Below are 21,282 nucleotides of genomic sequence, written 5' to 3' on the forward strand. Positions count from 1 at the left end.
ACTATGAGTTCACGATGGTACCATTTGGCCTCATGAATGCTCTAGCTATATTCATGAGCCTCATGAATGAAGTATTCTATAATTTTTTGGATAATTTTGTGGTGATATTACTTGATAAAATTTTGATTTATTCTCATAATGAGAAGGAGCATGAGGAGCACCTAAGACAATTATTGTAGATGTTGAGAGAGAATCATTTGTATGGCAGCTTGTCAAAGTGTGCATTCTATAGACCTAAGATAGATTATTTGGGTCATGTCATATCAGGAAATTGGGTCTTAGTAGACCCATAAAAGATTAGGGCCTTCATGGATTGGCTAGCACCCACTAGTGTCACTGAAGTGAGGAGCTTTATGGGACTAGCAGGATATTACCGACACTTTATTGTTGGATTCTCTAGATTGGCACACCCAATCACATCTCTTCAGAAAAGGGGAAGAAGTATGAGTGGATAGAGAAGAATGATAGAGCTTTTCAAGATTTCAAGACATCCCTCACAAGTGCATCAGTTCTAGTAGTGCCAGATCCTTTTGCAGATTTTGCAATGTGCACAGATGCATCTTTCGATGGTAAAGGGGTAGTCCTTATGAAAAATGGATGACCTATTTCCTTCAAGTCTAAGAAGTTTGAGATTCATGAACTCAATTACCATCCTTACAACCTAGAACTCATGGAAGTGGTTCATTCTTTAGTGAGGTGATGACACTTCCTTCTAGGTCATTGATTAAAACTCCATTACAGCCACCAAAGCTTGCAGTACATATTTACTCAGCCAAAACTTAATGCTAGCAAAGAAGGTAGATGGAGTTCCTTTGTGAGTATGATTTTGATGTTGATTACATTAAGGGAAAGGAGAATGTGGTTGTAGATGCCATAAGTAGAAGACACCATGAACTTTCATCTATCACTACATGCAACTATTTGAGAGAGTGTATACTACATCATTTGCTAGCAGATGAGCTTTATGTAGAAGTTAGTTAGTTGGTGGATTCTTAGAGACCCTTGGAAAGGAAGTATTCAGAGTATTTTTTGGAGTCTAATGGACTCTTTCTTTATAGAGGACATATGTATGTGCCTTCCATTGGGGGTTTGCATAAGTTCATATACTTAAGGCTCACATAGCACCTTATGCAACACACCCCGGTGTTAAGAAGTTACATGCAAATCTAGGATAGTTGTTTTACTTGCTAGGCATGAGAGTGCAAATTGCTAGCATTGTTGTGAGATGCCTTGAGTGTCAGAGGGTGAAGGTAGAGCACTATCATTCTGGTTGACTTCTTTAGCCTCATGAGATTATAGAGTGGAAGTGAAATGCTATATCTATGGATTTTATTGTTGGTCTCCCCATGTCTTCTCACCGCCATGACACCATTTTGGTGATAGTTGACACATTGACCAAGGTTTTCCATTTCTCACCCATGTATACTACATACATAGAATGAGACATAGCCCAAGTGTTTTTGTCAGCCATTGTTAGAATGACAATCAAACTGAGTGAGTGAATCAGGTTTTGGAGAACATGTTGCATATGTACATGATGGACTGTTAAGTCAAATGGGGGGAATACTTAAATCTTGTTGAATTTTCCTATAATAATGGGCATTATTACTCCATAAGTATGTTTCCTTATGAATCCTTATATGGAAGACCTTATAGAATGCCCTTGAGTTGCAATAGGATTGAGGATCAAGTATCTATTGGTCCTTAGTAAAAAAGATGGAACAACAAGTGACCCTAATTAGATAGTACCTGAGAGAGGCACAGGATAGGTAGAAGAAGTATGCTGATGTATAGAGGATAGATGGAGAGTATTAGGTTGGAGATAGAGTTTTCTTGAGGGTGAAACCACACAAGTTTCTAATTCAATTTAGAAATGGCTCTTAGTTGGCACCTTGGTTCATTGGACCATTTAAGATCTTAGAGAGGATACGACCAGTTGCATATCGGCTAGCTTTTCCACCTAGCTTGTCATGCATCCACGATGTGTTTCACATTTTAGTACTTAGAAGATACAATTATGATGAGTCTCACATTATAGATTGGAATGTCTTGTAGGTAGACTCAGATAGGCAACTAATTCTATAGCCTATTCATATTATTGCTAGATGGACCCTAGCTCTTCAAGGTTGAGAGCTAGACTAGGTTAGGGTTCTAGGATTGTTATAATGAGGTCATGAATTCATGGGAGGATGCAGTATGGATGTGATCTCAATACCCATATCTTTTTTATGAACTCTAAGAGGAAGTTCATGCCTAGTGGGGGAGGATATGAGGTATCAACCTGACCCATTATAGCATAGTTGATATATTATTATTTTGATACTCATGACTCGATATGTCAACACACTATTGAATACATTGAAAAATATTATGTTATTTTATGTTGTGTGATGTTTTACTTTTAGATATTTAAATATGTTATTTAATGTTTTATGAACATGTATACTAATGATGTACTAAAAAAAGTGAATGCAAAATTGGGACTATGATTAACACTTTGATTATGCAATTTCAGTGATTAACTATTTGAGTAGAAATGAGATAAATAGTTAATTAATTGAAAGATTTATGTTTTGAGTTATGTGATTATCGAGCTTAATTACCCTAATCAAGATTAGTGACTAATTTTCTTTTTTTGAGGGTTGTTAGGAAGTCCAAATTTTCAAAGCTTTTTGATAGGTCTCTAATTAGTCCTAGAGGCAAAAAATCATAAAAACTAAGTACCTAAGGGGTATAGGTATGGGTTGGAGGCATTTTCCACCCCTCTAGCCCCTTTTGTTGACTTTTTATGGTTGCCAAAATATCATATTTTTGCTTTATTGCGAAAATTGAATGTTTCTTCACGAGTTGGATGATTTAAACTCCACCTTAAGGTTAGCCTTAACTCAAGTTGAGTTAGAAGACTCTAGAACCTTTAGGTAAGTGGGGGAGTTATTACATTTTGGAGGTGGTTGAGTTAATATCCTAGTTAGAGGCAAATTTGAGAGCGGAAGGGTGTTAAACCAACCTCTTGTTTTAGAGAGAAAATTGAGATTGAAGGAGAAGGAGAAGGAAGGGACACTCATCTCAAATTGTTCAGTTGCCATAAACTTATTGTGAAGGTAGGAATCCCTCAACTCATGTTGTTCCTACTGTGTTTCATGATTAAGTCATTTTGTTTGCATATGTATGTTCATGTGTTTGTTGAATATGTTTGGGAGGGATTGCAATGGGTTTTCTGTAATTTTTTTCCTTAGTATTTTGCTTTGATTTTTGAAGGGATTGTATGGTTTGTATTGGCATTGCTCACCCTCAAATAGTGTAGAAGTGGCCATGTACAGGAGAAGCTCTTTAGTTGGACTCTGACAGTGCAAAGTCTTTTCTTAAGACAAGGAGAGGGAGAGAGAGTAGGGTGTTATGGTCCCCTACTCATCAGCACAAACCATATTTTGAGTTTTAGAATTTAAGAAATGGAAGAACATAATTTCTTGAGTTTATAGCCCTAAAAGGGTACCTATTATGGTGTTGTGACCAACATCTCCTATTGGAAAAATCCACCTTCTCCTTAGTCTAGTTGAATAATAAACTTGTTGTGCAAACCTAAATGGAAGTGAATGTTTGAAATTATCTTTAGGTTAAAGTTGGTTGTCTCCTAGTTAGTTTTTATTCTCTCCATGATCACCATGATGTGTTGCAAACTTCGTATTGGTTTCCCTGTTGCGGAGAAAAGAAGGAAATTTAGAATTGTTATTGAAATTTGACTATGTTTGGAGATTTCTCCTCGGTATAATATTCCTATGTAAAAATATTATTTTAAAATTATTATGGAAATGGCTACAATATCAAGTTTTCTTCCTGGTTCTTTTTCAGCAGAGCCTTTGAATTAGATGGTTCAATAAAATAAATGAGAAATGACCAGACTGCGTATGTTGATAAAAAAATTGAGTAGTATTATTGCTTATGTGATTCTCGTATTTTAGTTTTGCATATGTTTACTTGAACATTGACATAATGATATTTTATCTTACTATGCATTTATATTCTTTGACATTGCATTCAATTGATTAATGTTCATTGGATAAATTGGTGAAATATATAAAGTTATGAAATTTCAAAACCATACCATGCTTAATAAAATTCACTTTTGTTTGGTACTTCAATTTCGTATTTATTCATGAGTACGAGGAAGTTAAATAATTCTGTTTGAATTCTAAGGAATTACATTTAACCCTATGTTATAAATCCAATTAGAAAGTAATATATATACTTCCTTGTCATAAAAAAATAATTTGCATTCAAAATTAACACTTAGACAACAAAAAGAACTTGGGAAAAAAAATTTAGCCCCCTAGAGCAAATATGCTCTCTGGATTTTGTATGAGGAAAAAGAATAAATCCCCCCACTAGAATAGAGAATATGCTCTAAAAGATTCTCTATATATCAAAAAAAATCTTTTTAATTATTAAACTAACATTTTTCATATACATTTTATAAATATAAATAAATAAACAAAACAAAAAAGAGAAAAGAAAATAATACTTAAATTAAATATTTCAACTTATACCTATTTTTATCCTAAAATCTACCAAGGAAACTTTAAACATTAAGTGTCCACCCTCAAGTTTGATAGAACACGACATAAATCTTTGTCAAGCGAATTAAAGAAAATCACATCTCATGTCAGAATGTAGAGACAAAAATGGGGTGGTTGACATGTAGGCTAACATTATTGGGGGCTGCATTAAATATTGGGTTGGGTGGCTACCTTATCCTTTCTCCCAATCACATTCCACCTATGATTTCAAACTTGGGCAGTGTGTGGCAAGTTGAGCCAATTTATATTGGAGTTTGAAAAAAGACATCCCTTAAATACCTTCCTAGGAGCCTACAAAGTCTACTAGCAAACATGTTGGTTTGACTTTGGAACCACATATAGCCCTACTTGGCCATGCACTTGGAAATGCACTCAAGTCTTCTTCCATGTGGAGTAGGGAGGTGGGTAAAGGGGTAAGTGTTAAGGGGTTAGGTTGGTTAGTTTTCTTTTAAATAAAGTTTTAAATTTTAGTTAGTTTATAATTATGTAATTTAATTTATATGTTTTAAATATTAGTTAATTAGTATATTTAGTAATGTTAATAATTATATTTATTTTAGTATTAGTTAAAAGATTATTAGTATAATTTAGTTTTAGTTTAAATATGACTTCTAAAATTTTAAGTATTTAATATGTTTTTTTTTGTAGTTTAGTTATATTTTAAATATTTTAAATTAGTATAGTTAAAATTTTAGGATATAGATTTGTCTTAATGCTTAAACTTGAATTGGTATAATTGAGATAAAGTTAAAGCACTAGTTAGTCATATTATTTTTATTGTTATTTAGCCTTAATTTATAATTAAAAGATGTTTTGTTTATGTTAGAGTTTAATTATGAGTTATTAGAAAAAAAATTAGTTATGGGGTTAATTAATATTTTTGTCGATTGTAAATTATGTTTACTAGTGGATCCGGTATACTATACTTTAATGGGAGTAATATTCTAAAAGTAATAATGTGTTAGATATTTTAATTAACTAAATTTTGAATGGTTAAATTAATTAATCAATTTAACAATGATAGTTTAATTTAAACGACCTATTCCTACATGTTATTTTTATACTAAGATGTAGTCTTAAGGTATTGATAGGAGAACCTATTCTATCTTACAATGTACTTATGTTTTAACTTGTGAAACAAACATATTAAACTTAGTGGATTTAATTAAAACAAAATTTACATGTGTTTTTTCTGTTGTATTTTGGGCATGAAAGATTGCATCTATACCTCTTCTTTTTATCTTTCTCACTTTTGATGAAGAAAACTCCACCTCTTCTTTTATGCCTCCTTCTAGGGAAGAATTTTTTTTCTCTTCTTCTATCCCTCATTTTGATGAAGACATATCTAACTCCTCTTCCTTGGGTGAGGATGATGGTCACTCTTGTTTTACCATTCTCTTCAGCTAGTCCTCTCCCATAACAACACACTGACACTTCCCTCCAATGCTTTCCCTCTCCATATACTAAGAAATTGGAAGACTTGACATAAAAATTTGAGAATAACTACCATTCCTCAAAAAAAGAGTCATTTGTTTATATTTAATGAATCCTATAATATATTGAAGAATAATATCAACTATTCATCTTCCTTTAAGGAATGACATATGCTTCCAAAAAAACTTGATAAAACATATTGAATTCATATCTCAACTAGAGCTCATTGTCATCCATGGAATAGGAAATTATAGCATCTAGTTATCCTAATTCCATGAGTACCACTGGAGCTTATATTTTGTATATCTCGGTCCCAGCATTGTGCATCATGGTCTCAAGTGCAAAAGTGACCACAACATCTAAAAAAATGTAGGGTACCCTAACCATGAAACACAAAATACCACTAGTACTAAGATATTTGTGTGCACCCAAGACTACCAAAACAAGTTACAAAATCATGATAGTGAGTACTAGACTCCTTACCAACCATTCAATGGAACATGTAGCACAATATCATGCAACATAGATAGTGAATACTGTGTAGCGTACATGGCCTCCCAAGCAAGAATAGACATAGTAGCTCAAATAAAAATTAAAAGAATGCACACCACCATCCTCATGATAACCTAAAAAATAATATTTTTTAGTATTTCAATATATTTTTTAAAACTATGGTCCCAATAAACTTTAAAAATATGTTGATATTTACTAAAACAAAGGCATAGCTTTGAAAAATAGCTATTAAACATTAATTATGATCAATTAAAAATAAGATATATATTCATTTTTTTGGTAAATATTAAATATTAAGTAAATGATTAATATTTTTTTAAGTTTTAAACTTTGCGGTAGAAGAAAAATGAAAGATGAGATAATCAAAGTTTTTTTAACCCTTAATTTATTTTTCATTCACCTAGCCAAGCAAAGCATCAAATTAAAAACAAATCACCTTCAAATTTAAAATAAATACCTTTTATCACAATGGATTCATTTAGAATTTTATTTTATTTGTCATAAAAAAGAGGACGAATAATTCACCATCCACTAAAGATTGATTGATTTAGAATAAGTGGAAAAGAATATGAATGATTGCATAAGAATCATGATTTAGAATAAATGGAAAAGAAGATGAATAATTGCATTACAATCATGATTTAGAATAAATGGAAAAGAAGATGAATAATTGCATAACAATCATAAAAAGTCAAGTCTTGAAGGCATTGCCTTGAAGACAATCATATTTCTTGCTTTGAAGAAAATGTGCCCCATGGGAGAACCCACCAAACCATTAAAAATTTAGCTTTATAAATAAATGCCCTTCTTTTAAGATTGACAATGATTTGAATGAAGTAAAAAAAATTATGTACTCAAGACTTGAAGACATTGCCTTGAAGAGAAGCATATTTCTTGCTCTGAAGAACATGTGCCCCATGGGAGAACCCACCAAACCATAACAAATTTAGCTTTACAAATAAATGCCCTTCTTTTAAGATTCACCACAATTTGAACAAAGTAAAAAAAATTATGTACTCTCCATCGAAAACTTCCATGTATGATTAGAGCTTTCATCAAAATCTTCTCTTTCACATTTTTCCTTACACCCTAACATTAAGCATTGTGTGTATATTAGTTTAATTTTGTTTAAAGGATTTGTTTTCAAAAAAACGTGTTTTTGTATATACAAAATTTACTTAATTAAATATGACTAATTCAAGATTAGATAAAAGTGAATTTTGTAAACTTGGTTTGTAAAAAAATTAATTTTAATTTTTTATAATTATTTCAAAGATAATAGTACATGAATTTAATTATTTTGACAATTTTGAGAAAGAGTATCCTTTTATAGAATGGATATGTTCAAAAACTTTCCTAAAATTTGGCCCAATGTGTACTACTATGCCCTAAAAGTTAACCTAAGGTATAACTTATTTATTTATCATTCTTTAGAGGTGACTAGTTTCCTTAATAAGTACAAGATTGTTATAAAACTAAATTGTTATGGAACTATATATTTATCAATTATTTGAAATCAAATAATATGATATACTATTAGGGAGTTTCTACAATGCAAATTATTTACTAATTTTAATAGATTGAATCAAATTGGCTCTATGAAAATCTCATCTCGAATAATTAGATTTGTATTATATGGATTTGAAGATGAGTACAATAAATACTTTGAATATGTTAAAAAACAACATATCATATGAATTTAATGTTTTTAGCTATCTCAAAATGAGAAATTTCATGGGACCCATCACCTAATTTAAAAATTGGAATTCTAAATTGAAATAGACAAATATGTAACCAATTACATGTGTGCGTGTGTAAATGGTAGATTAAAACATGGTTTCTAGAGATGCATGTATTGGTAAATAGATAAAGATATTACAAATTTTTTAACATTTATCATGTCATTTACTTATATGCGTTTATTGAGATGTTATCTTTACAAAGACAAAACTAAATTGGATATGGAAGAGATAGATTTCACCATGATACACAATGAACATGTATATTAAATTATGTAACACTCTAACACACATATGAAAATATAATTTTAGATAACATAATAAACCTTGCAAGGATATTAGCATGTACACTTACCTTTTGTGTACTTATTTGAGGGACTATTATTCATACTCCTTACTTTTAATATTAAATTATTTATTAGAGATACTATATTTTGATGTCAAAACAGAATATGGTGTCCCATATTAGGATGAAAAGTAACACAATGTTTATTCTTATGCCACATAATTAACATTTTGTCACATATTCTTTGTCATTATTAGTATGTTAAGAGATTTCATGATACACTTTAGTGCATGCAAGGAGCTGAAAAATGGGGTAAACATACCAAATAATTTATGAGGCATCTATAAAATGATCATATAATTATTGGTAGAGTTTTAATAGGGAAATAATATACTAACAAAGGTTTATTGGACACTATGTGTATTGTCCTTCTATATGTCATTTTCTTTTTTTACCCTCTAGATGGCCATTTGATGTTTTTCCATGTTGCATCATGATGTAGTGTTGCATCTTTGAGGAATTATATAATGTGATTTAATTAGAATGTTACTTATTATATTTATTCAAGTTAGACTTTGTGATTGGTTACCATATGAGTAGTCACTTATCATTCTTTAAATATTTTCATCTTGGTTATGTATTAACTAGTTTCAAATGTATCCTTTCTCATCTTGAGATGATAAAATTGATCTAAATAGCATATTTTACTTATGATCTCGATAATGAACTTATACATGAAATGTCTTTATTGTAGAATCTAATTATTATACTTGCATAGATGGTATATTAGCCTTGTGGAAATTCTATTAGTTTCATGTTGAGTGTCAATTTGGTGCAAGTGGTATATTATGGTTGATTAGTGCAAGGAAACTTTTTGTCAAGAAAATATAAATTTCCACATAATATATAATAGATCTAAAGTAAATAAATACTTAGAAGCCACATGCAAGAGAATAGTCACCATACCCACAAAAATGTGACGCAATATATATCTTAGATAACCCTCACAAGGGAAAAATCCAACCTCTAAAAGTATATACTACCATGTATTAATTAGTAAAATACCATTGCAATACAACCGTGGACACCTTCAAAGTCCTAGACACAAGAAAGTAATCCATGCAAACAAGCATGAATCCACATATCTTATGCGATGTTTCCAACCTTCAAAATTGCTACCTTTTCTAACTTGTCTAACCTCAACATCTATCCTTGCGGTTCCTTTAATAGAAACATGATCTCGCTAAACTACTAAGTGATTTACATAAAACTATGTGCTAGGTCTAACCCCTTGCACTCCACATTCAATATTAGGCTTTTAATTTGTTCTCCAGTACTACAATAATTACATGAAATAATGTCACAATGTGTTGGTATAATTCATCAAGAATGTTTCATGGGGATCTCTCTCTATTACATGTCCATCTAGATAAAATATTTAGATTATAAAATAAAGTAATAAAATATAAACATTATTATGCAATGTTTATAATTAGAAATTTCTAGTCAATTGTTCTAAGGCTCTATTCTTTTCTAAGTATTTGATCAAGGGTATTTCTCTTAACACCACAAACACATAATAGAAATAGTAACACAACAATAATTTTTAAGAACAAAAAATAGACTTCTTATTATCTCCAAAATAATGGAATTACATATTTTAGAAATAGAGTATGCAAAGCCACATGGGTGCCTTCCTTATAATATTCTCCAAGACAAAGATACAAACCACCTTTCATATATGCCTAGACAACATTATGAGCCTTCCTTAGATAACAAGTTTTCACCACCCAAGAATTTTCTAGACAGTGGCCCTAACCCTTGAGATTGATTCTAAAATTATCTTATTTATTAAACTTTAAATTCAACTCAAAATAACTACAAATTAGAATTTTTGGTATCCCAAGTTTCATAAGCCATGAATTTGTAACAAAGCTCTAATAAGCTATTATAACCAAATTTTGGAAAGTTCAACTCTTCATCTACAATGCTAGACTCATGCAAGCTCTAGTAAATCAAGTTTTAAACAAATGTTGGAGCCAAGCCTTCAAAATGATCTCAAAGTTTTTGTATTAAAAATTTATATTGAAAACATGTAATAACTTCTCTTGTTATAAAATTTACCATGTAGCTCATTATTGTCCAAGGTATACTCCCTTTCCAGTCATTAAACCCCTCATCAAGGTAGTTAGAGTCGATTCCTGATAGTTTGGAAATGGACTAAAATGGTGCCTCATTACTTGAATCTTTTTTAGTGATGCCTCCCCACCTTCATCTTCTCCTGCAACCAAAAATGCATTTTTGACAATAATAACATGTTCCTCCATTTAAATTGAAATATCAATAAAAGAAAATAACTGATAGCTATCACAATGACTAGCCACCACTAATCTTTATATTGAACCTTTAGAAGCCATGACTTTGTAACAAAGCTTTTATAAGCTATTATAACCAAATTTTGGAAAGTTCAACTCTTGATCTATAATGCTAGTCTTATGCAAGCTCTAGTAAATCAAGTTTTAACCAAATGTTGGAGCCAAGCCTTCAAAATGATCGCAAAGTTTTTGTATGCAAAATTTATATTGAAAACATGTAATAACTTCACCAACATGATTATGAAATGAAACTCAATTTGTAGGAGGATATATCTAGGACAAACCTCCACCTACAAAATTGGAACATTCTCAACTCGTATGACCAAATTAATAGAAATAAGAATATTCCACAAATAGAAACTTTAAACTAAAGTATGCTTATTAGAAAGAGATAAAAATAAATATTTTTGGGTGGTTCAAGATTTCCCTTACGCTTAGGATTTTTCTACATGAGACCCCCTAGGTAATTTGAGAAGTGACCCTATCATGTCTCAAGTGTTTAGAGGAAAACCAAGATAGTTAACCTCCTCGCTTATCATCCACGATGAGTCTTCTATAGGTCATCCTTAGCATTTTACTAGAATGCTTCATATGTCTTTTTCCTAGTTTTTTTATGAAGACAATTGTTCGATATACTATCAATACTCTTTGTAATTGAATTGTTCATCATACTTTGTATGCACCCTAAAATGGTTTCCTAGACTATGAGCCCCTATATTTTAATTTATCATTTTTCTTGAATCAATGGTTTGCAATATTTTATTAAATCAATTTCTTCGATCAAATTGTAATTAATTCAATTATTTCAACATTTCCTAAGGTTTTATCATTAATTATAAAGAAAACCTGTCTTTTAATTAAATAATTAATCCACATTTAGTTAATTAAGAGAAAAACTCATCTTTTAATTTAATTAAATATTTCCTATTTAATTAAAAGAACTTGATCCATTTTAATTAAATAAAATCCTCTTTGAATTAAAAGAAAATCCCACTTGAAAAAGGAAAAAAATAAAATAAAAATATATAAATCCTTTTTTCTCTACACTTAAATGCACATATTTTTATGTGGGATTCCATTTAATTTTTCTACTCTTTTCTCATTGGTGGAATTTTGTCTCACGTAGATCATTCTTCTCCACCCTTAATTAAATTTTACTACCTCTTAATCTTAATCATCTATTCTTCTTTATAAGGGAGAACCCTTTCCTCATCTTTGGACATCCACGATTATGCTATTGTTATACTATAGGTTTGGAGAGAGATTTTTGGAGGAGTTCGAGCATAAAATCTTTTTGTGGAGAACTTCTATCTTCTTGTCTTCTTCTCTCATGCATCCATATCTTCCATCATCATGATCCATCCTTTTATTTTCATATTAGCGTAGATCCATGTTTGTTTTCATAGATTAATATTACATTGTTATTTCCTTTCATAGATTAGATTTCTTTTCTTGCATTCTCATCATTTACATTAGCATGAATCTTCATTTGTATTCATATTTTGATCTTTGAATCTCTCATTTTATGGTTTACTTGCATGTGCACAAACTAGGTCAAACTAAGGGCCTCCATTAGAAACCCTTGCACTCCATGAATAGAGAGCTATGAGCCGTCATTCAAGATCTCATTCTTTAGCAATCTTGGATATAATAACTCATATAAGTGTGCTCACATTTTAGGCATACATTTTTGACACCCACTATGGGGCAACCCACCTTTACTTGCTGGTTTTAGATATTTTTGGAGCTAACCCCCTTATGTAGATTAGTTTGGAGACAAAAAAAACACAAGATTTTAAAGATTTAATCATATCTCCCAAATGCCTTGGTGTATTGTTCTATATTTTTTTTTGCTAGGTGGAAACATATTAGAGAAGCTTCAATGAAATTTTTAGATTTTTCTAAGATATTTTTTATTTTTTATCATTTTTCTTGATTTTCATGAAAAATCATTTTACGAAAAAAATTAGTGAATTTTTTAGAAAAGTATATAGTTTTTGAAAGGTCTCTAAATTATAAATATGGTTGGTTCCTTGTGTTTTGATTTTAGAGATCATATTAAGGCTCAATAAATTGATTTGCAAAAACTAGTCTATTTTGACAAAATGGCTCTCTAGGGCACAAATAAAAAGATCTTTTCAAAATTCTAACATTTCTAGAAATGTCTCTGATTTTTTATAGGGGTTTCTTTTTCACATTTATGATTTTGGATCCAAATTCATATCATATAGGTCCAATCTTTTTGTCTAGGTCAAAAATCAATATTTAAAAAGGGTACTTAATTCTCAAATGGATCAATGAATGATGTGAGCTTTCATTTGGGTTATTTTCTAGTTATTATCACTCTTAAAAATTATTTTTTTAGATCTAACCCTAACTTTTCATAAGTTGGATATATATAGCATATCTTGTGTTTGCTTGTGTTTGCTTGTTGCTTTGTTAATTGGGAGCAAGCGTTCAAGCATAAACAAATAGATTCACCCTTAGAGAATTCCAAGTGGGAGATCTTGTCCTATGTGAAAATTCTAAGAATAGACAAAATAGAGATCAAAAGGGTAAATTTGAACCTAATTGGCTTGGACCTTACATTATTATGACAACTTTCTGGTCCAGTGCCTATTTACTATCTACAGCAGAGGGAGAGCAACTTCCTGATCCTATTAATGTCTTACACCTGAAGAAGTTCTATCCATGATGCTCATTCTATTTGGGGGAATTTTTACACATATTTATTGATCCTAAAAAAAATGTAAAAATGATCTATTTCAAAAATACAAAAACATGATATATTTCAAAAATCCAAAAAAATTGCTATACTATCAAAATTCTAAAAATTGGCAAATTTCTAAAAACTGAAAAATGTCATGTAAAATGATCATCTTAGTAATAAATTCTTTGATGTATCTCCAAAAAAAAATATGTTCCAAAAAATAAATAAAAATCAAGTGATGAAAACTTGGAAATAAGCGCTACTTGAGGCCTTTGCACCCTTATTTCTTAATTGCACCCTTTGAGATCTTAATTGAGATTTCTATCTTAAACAGTTGATTGGTTTTGAGGCATTCTATTTCTTATAGAAAATTGTATTTTCTTTTTTCTATTTCTTTCCATATATTCCAAATTTATACCTTCCTTTCGCTTTCACCCCACTTCTTTTCTTCTAATTCTCCTTTGGGGCATGATATTTCATGCTTGATGATCTACCTTGGTTTTGTGGTTCTTATATCTTTCATCTTACATCAAGAACTTTATCTTTTGTTGATTTGATCAAATTTATCAATTTATTGTTTCTCCTCTATCTCATTTTGATTTTGATCATGAGGGGACAATACCTATCAAATTCAATCTTTGATTTAGTTTTATCAATTTTATCCTCAACTTTTTTAAGTCAAAATTTATTTGTATTGTTTATCATGATGTGTTCCTAAATTGACCACACCTTTGGGTTGTTTTGTGATCCCAAATTGATCCCACACTTTAATTTCTTTCTTTGACTACACATGTTCCAAAATCAATTACACATTAGTTAAAGAGAGGCAAATGTATGCACCATAAGATGGTCACCTAGACTATGGCCCCCCATTATTCAATTTATCAAATTTTCTGAATCAATGGTTTGCAATATTTTATTAAATCAATTCAAATCAATTTCTTTGATCAAATTGTATTTAATTCAATTATTTCAACATTTCCTAAGGTTTGATCATTTTTATCCTAAATTTTATTTAATAAAAAGAAAACCTCTCTTTTAATTAAATAATTAATCCATATTTAATTAATTAAGTGAAAAACCCCTCTTTTTATTTTAATTAAATATTTCTATTTAATTAAAAGAACTTGCTCCCTTTTAATTAAATAAACCCCCTTTGATTTAAAAGCAAATCTCTCTTTTAATTAAATAAAATCCCACTTGAAAAAGGAAATAAATTAAATTGAAATAAATAAATTCTTTTTTCTCTACACTTAAATGCACATATTTCTAAATGGGATTCCATTTAATTTTTCTCCTCTTTTCTCATTGGTGGAATTTTGTCTCACATGGATCATTCTTTCTCCACCCTTGATTAAATCGTATTGCCTCTTAATCTTAATCGTCTATTCCTCTTTATAAGGGAGAGCCCTCTCCTCAATTTTGGACATCCACAATTATTCTATTGTTATGCTACAAGTTTGGAGAGTGATTTTTGGAGTTTGAGCATTAAAGCATTTTGTGGAGAACTTCTATCTTCTTGTCTTCTTCTCTCATGCATCCATGGCTTCCATCATCATGATCCATCCTTGAATTTTTATATTAGCTTAGATCCATTTTTTTTTCATAGATTAATATTGCATTGTTATTTCCTTTCATATTTTAGATTTCCTTTCTTGCATTTCTTTGTATTGTCATCATTTATATTAGCTTGCATCTTCATTTGAATTCATATTTTGATCTTGAATCTCTAATTTCATGGTGAACTTGCATGGACACAAACTAGGTCAAATTGAGGGCCTTCATCACAAACCCTTGCACTGCATGAATAGAGAGCTATGAGCTGCCATTAGAGACCTCATTCTTGATCAATTTTGGATATAATGACTCATAGAAGAATGCTCACATTTTAGGCATAGACTAATTGACTATGCTTATGTGACATCACCTTTAACATGTCATTCATGATACTCTACCAGTTCAAAAATGTTAAATATTGGTGAAATAGTCAAATCAATGGGAATTCCTACTTCATAGGCATTTCATAAATTGAAGCTTCTTTAGTATCTTACATGGTCCAAATGTCTTCATTTTCAACTTTCTATATGTCCCTATTAGAAACTATTTGTTTCTTAAATGAACCATGATTTTATCTCCAACCTATAATTCCTCATGCCTCATATTCTCAGTTGTGTTAGCCTTATATTTTGTATTGATCTTTGTGATGTGTTAGGTCACCTCTTCATGGATGTTCTTTAATTATTCTAGGAATTTGTTGCCTTCACCACTACTTGTCTCTCATTTGTTGGTTCCTCAATTCAAAAAAATTTCTAGAACTACTCCTCTATACAATTTGGAATTGTGAATCTGTTGGATACAATTGATTAATTGTGTGTTGTCCTTGATGTTACACAAATGTCATGTCAGTTGACAATCACTGCATGTTGATCTCACTTGGTCAATGAAGATAGTTTTAGTTGTCTACTAAGCATTCCTAAGTTTTCTCTATGGGAAGATAGTGTCTACCGAGCTAACTCAGGCATTGAAGGAATTTATGTAGGAAAAGAGTGTTAACCGAGCTCATGCAATTAAAGAAGGAAAGTTCAACAGAGTTAGTGTTAACCAAGTTCACTCATTTACCAAAGGATTTTCTTTTTTTCAAGTTCACAGTGTTAACTAAGCCTTTGGTTAACATAGGAAATCACTTTAGAGTTAGTTTCTATCAAGTTGGGTCAGCTAACGAAGGATTTTCTTATTTTGGCATGTAAAGCTTAATTATTTTATCTCTTAATTCTAGTTGACTATGGTAATGAATATTAGTTATTTTAATTTTTATTTGAGCTGACTTGACAATCTAGAAGGTATAAGTAAAAGGTCAAGTTGTGATTTCAATGTATGCAAGAAGTGTTGAATGAATTGCAAGAGATAAAAGGAGGAAGCAAACTTGAAGGATAACCAAGTATCCTTGTGGAGTAGAAAAGTGATATTCGACTAGGAAAGATCTAGTATAGACTAGAACAAAGATCTATAATCAACAATTCAGTTGCATCTCAATCAGATCATTTTATTGTTACTCTCTAACCATTGTAGTAGTGATCTAAAATCTCTTAACACTATTGGTTTAACAACCATTTGCAAATCCTCTAACAAGGTGGCAATTCCATTGAATTTTTTCAAGACCTCTTACAAGGCCACTCTTAATAGGGTGATTAAATCCTATAATAGGGTGACACCTAAAAGTGTGTTTTTTTACCTTTAACAAGGTTGGCACCTAATAGGGCTCACTTCAAAAGAGTGAAAAATAGTAACTGTTGTGGTTCCACAATGCACACCCCATTCCCTACTAGGAATGAGGACCCCTTCTTCCTTTTTCCAAATCCCTAGACTCACAATTCAGGATTGGAAAATTCAAAGAGTCAAAAGAGTAAAAACTTGAAAAATAAAAAAAAACCAAAAAGATTTAAAATTTGAAAAAGTAAAAAAAATATATAATTTGAAATAAAAATGCACACACGTGAAATGCGTTGTGCATGCCATGATACACCTCACACATGCCACAAGTGCCACATGTCTATCACAAGCACTGCATGCATGCCAAATGTGTCACATGAACCAAAGTGATGTGCACACACCATGATGCACTACGCGCCATGCACGTCACAAGCACCGCATGCACCTCAAACCATTGTGTCGCACACTGCACTGTGCATACCATTTGCACTTTTGTACTTTGTGCACTTCCAAAAACCTCACTCCTCTGTGCACTCATCCACTTTGCACAATGCACACACCTCTATTTCACATGCGCCCACTCCGTACGATGCGCCATCACTCCACGTACACACTGCACCTCCAAAAAAAATAAACTTTTGCTAAAAGAAATAGAGCATTAGGCACACCTATCAGGTGTGCTATTTTTTATTTTTTATTTTTTGTACTTTTTAAGGTTAAACTTAAGGTTTTAGTTTTTGATGTCATTAGGGTGTGTCTTAATTAAGTAATTTTCAACTCTACGGACTAATATTTTCTTCTTTGTGTAGGTAAAAAAGGTATCCTTAACTTTTTAGGGTCATAACTTTTGACTCAGAGCTCAAAATTCAGAACCATTTATACCATTGGAAAGAAGAACTAAAGATCTAATTTCAGTCCCTAAAATAGCGAGCCTTCAACTACCTAGTTTTAGTTATTGATGAAGGTTTTGACTTGAAATTTTGAATAGAAGACCTTTGAAAAGCCATTTAAAAACACCTAAAAAATCTTGTGAAAAAATATGAAAAAGTTTCAAACATTTGATTATTTTGGATAATCTGGATCACTTGGTTTCTTTCCAAGAAGGATAAGGCAGTTGGAGAGAAGAAAAAGGTCAAAGATATAGAGGTTGGACACATGAAGTAGAATAGGTTCCTCATCTTATGTAGCTATTAATGACAAGGTTCAACACAGGTGCCTTTGGATTTTAGGTTGAGAAAGCAAAAGGAGTTCAAGTTTATGAAAGTGATTAGCTATAAAGAGGGTATAAATCATTAAAAAGGGACAAGGAATGTACACAAAAAGTGATCTAAAACCCCATTTGAGAAAAACTTAGAAACTATTTTCAAAATTGAGAACTGTGATTTTTTGGCGAATTGAGCTTCCAAGGTGCACTGGTACATAGGTATGTAGCTTCGCAAGTGTGTAGGTCCGTAGGTGCACAGGTACACAGGTCGATAGCTCCACAATTCAAAGGTGCACTGACAATTAATTGCTAGTTCCAAAAATAGTGCTTTTCATGCATGGGAAATGCATTCTAATGATAGTTTAACTTTGACACATTCCTAGTGAAGAACCAGCTTCTAATTTTGGCACCTCTAGACACTCCTTTGACTAAAGGCTTCCTCCTACTTTATCTCTCATAATTTCTTTATTTTTGACATGCAAAGGGCTCATGCATCTAATTAATGAATAAAATATGGATGGAGTCCCTCTAAGCACTAGATTAATTGTTAGATTGTATATATTTAGTTTGTTTTAATGTTCTAAAAGAATTTTATTGCAAGTAGATATCTCTCTCTCAAAATAAATTGAGGAGATGATTTCTTATAAATACCCCATTGTAAAATGTAATAGGGGTCGCCATTATTATGCAATAAAATTATGCTTTTGGTGCTTGCATTTGGATTGAGTGATTCTTGCCTGAATGTGTCATATTTTTGTGAATTTTGTTCATGATATTGTGATTGAGCCAAAGGTTTATTGTGTTGTTTTTGTTTGTGCAATCTTTAAGTTTCAGTGTTTGTTATAGATTTGCAAATTTCACTGATATAACTAGCTTGAGGAGAGATCACAAATTGTGTCTACATAACTATTTGTCTCGAATGAGCATGCTTTCTATGGCCTTGTGATTTGATGAAGAGTGAAACATCATTCAATTATTGAAATTTCTCATCAATGATTGCATTAGTGGATTCTAGGAAGCACTGCTCCTATTTTCATTAGTTTCCTACCAATTTCTTCAAAAGTTTAACTTGTAGCATGTTGTTTTCTATAGCTTATGTCCATTAAGGATTTCAATTTCAAGTTATTTCAATTTCATGTTATTTTATTTTAGTTTTGTTATTTTCTTTGCTAACCCCTTGTTAGAATATGAACTCATTTTAGTTGCACTATTAGAATTGCATTCATTGAAAAAGCTAGAAAATACAAAAACATTATTCTTTTGTGTGTGATTTTGAGACAAAAAATAGATTTACTTCATTTTGAGATCATAGTAGAACCAGAAAAGGCATCCTCATGAACAATCACATTTATCTTCAACTAAGCAGATTTTGGTACGTCACAAGACAAATACTGAACCTTGGAGTTGATCCTCAAAAGATTAGCTTTTCAAGAGAGGAATTGTGTAATGGATTCTTGCCGTTGACCTCATGTAAAATGACCACCCAATAGTAACTAGTTACAATTGGTGGTTCTTCCCATATTGGGTTTCCACATTAAATCCTAGTGTCATATGTGTTCATATTATTTCTTTTATGCTTGCAATTAAGACACTATCTTAAGATCTGCTAAACATGTTCTGCATTTATCAAGCTACAATATTTTATGTGTGTTTACTGAGCATCAATAGCACTCAATTTTTTAGATTATAATTTTGTTTTGACATCTGAGAGGTTTGGAATCTATTTTAGTAGCAACTAATTCACCCATTCCCTCTCAGTTACTCCTCTTATATTTCCAACAATTGGTAGCAGAGCTTTTTGTGCTTGCAAAAAAGGTTTCAAGGAACTAAGCTAAAGATAAGGATATCTTACAAAAGAGAGATTCCAAAGTTGAATAGAGATAATTTTACAATATGGTAAGGACTTATAAGGTTTCATCTAGCTACCATTAGTGGTTCAAGATTCAAATATCTTGATGAAGAATACAAAATTCCCACTGGAACATTATCACTTGAAGATATTGCTAAGAAAAAGAACCATAACATTATTATGATTGATATTGAATCTACTCTTAGCTATACTAAATTTGACGAGGTCAAAGACTATAAAACTACTTATGATATGTGAAAAAAATTGAAAGAAACATATGGAGGAGATGACAATGTAAGAAGAACCAAAGCAGAAAGCCTTAGAGGACAATTTGATCAAATGAGGATGAGAGAAGATGAAAATGTTGCAAAATATGTGGAAAGAATCAAGGCCAGTGTCAGTGCAATCAAAGAATTTGGAGAAGAAATCAAAGAGAAAATTGTTGTAAGTAAAATACTTAGAACTCTTATTCCCATATATGCAATTAGAGTGTCCTATTCAAGAAAAGAGATGTGACTCAAATAACAAATTAGGCTTAGATACCTTAGTAGGAAGATTGACATCTTTTGAACAAGACAACTTTGACAACTATGTTCCTACTTCAAAGAATATTGAATTTACATTTGAAGCTAAACTCTCACTCAAGGAAAAAGGCAAGAAAATAAAAGATAATCAATCAAAAAGTGAGGAAGAAACTGAATAAATTTCTGATAGTGATCTTGAAATTGTTGAAGCTCTACTTGCAAAGAAACATTCTAGCAGTAGAGGAAAGTACAAAGGTAAAAACCCTCTAATCTATTTTTTTTGTGAAGAAATTGGTCATATCATTGCCAGGTGTCAAAACAAAGAAAGCAAGGATGATAAGAAAAGCCACAAGTACAAAGGCAAGAAGGAATTCAAAATTCACAAATCCTATAAACACAAAGGTAAGAAGACTTGTTTTATGGCTAAACTTTCTAATGACAATGAAGATGAAATAGTATACATTGTTGTAATAGATGAATTTGATTATGAAGGAGATAAGATGACACCTTTATCTCACTTTAGTAAAAATGATACATGGATCATAGATAGTGGATTTTCACATCATATGACTAGAGATAAAATAAATTTTGAACATTTTGAACACTATGATGGAGGCAGTGTAAGGTTTGGAAATAATGAACATTGTCACATAAAGGGAAAAGGCCATATCTCATTAACTAATGAACTTGTTTGTGACAATGCCTATTGAGTTGAAGGACTAAATCATAATTTACCAAGAGTAGCACAGCTGAAAAACATTGGATTCATGGTAGAGTTCATGAAGGGTAAGGCAAGACTATTGGATGATAAAGGAAATATGATTGGATTAGGCAAGAAAATAACAGGTAATCTATTTTATCTTG

The sequence above is a fragment of the Cupressus sempervirens genome, chromosome 4 (genome assembly GCF_028749045.1).
Source record: "Cupressus sempervirens isolate cs-2001-9-10 chromosome 4, ASM2874904v1, whole genome shotgun sequence".
Classification (NCBI taxonomy): Eukaryota; Viridiplantae; Streptophyta; class Pinopsida; order Cupressales; family Cupressaceae; genus Cupressus; species Cupressus sempervirens.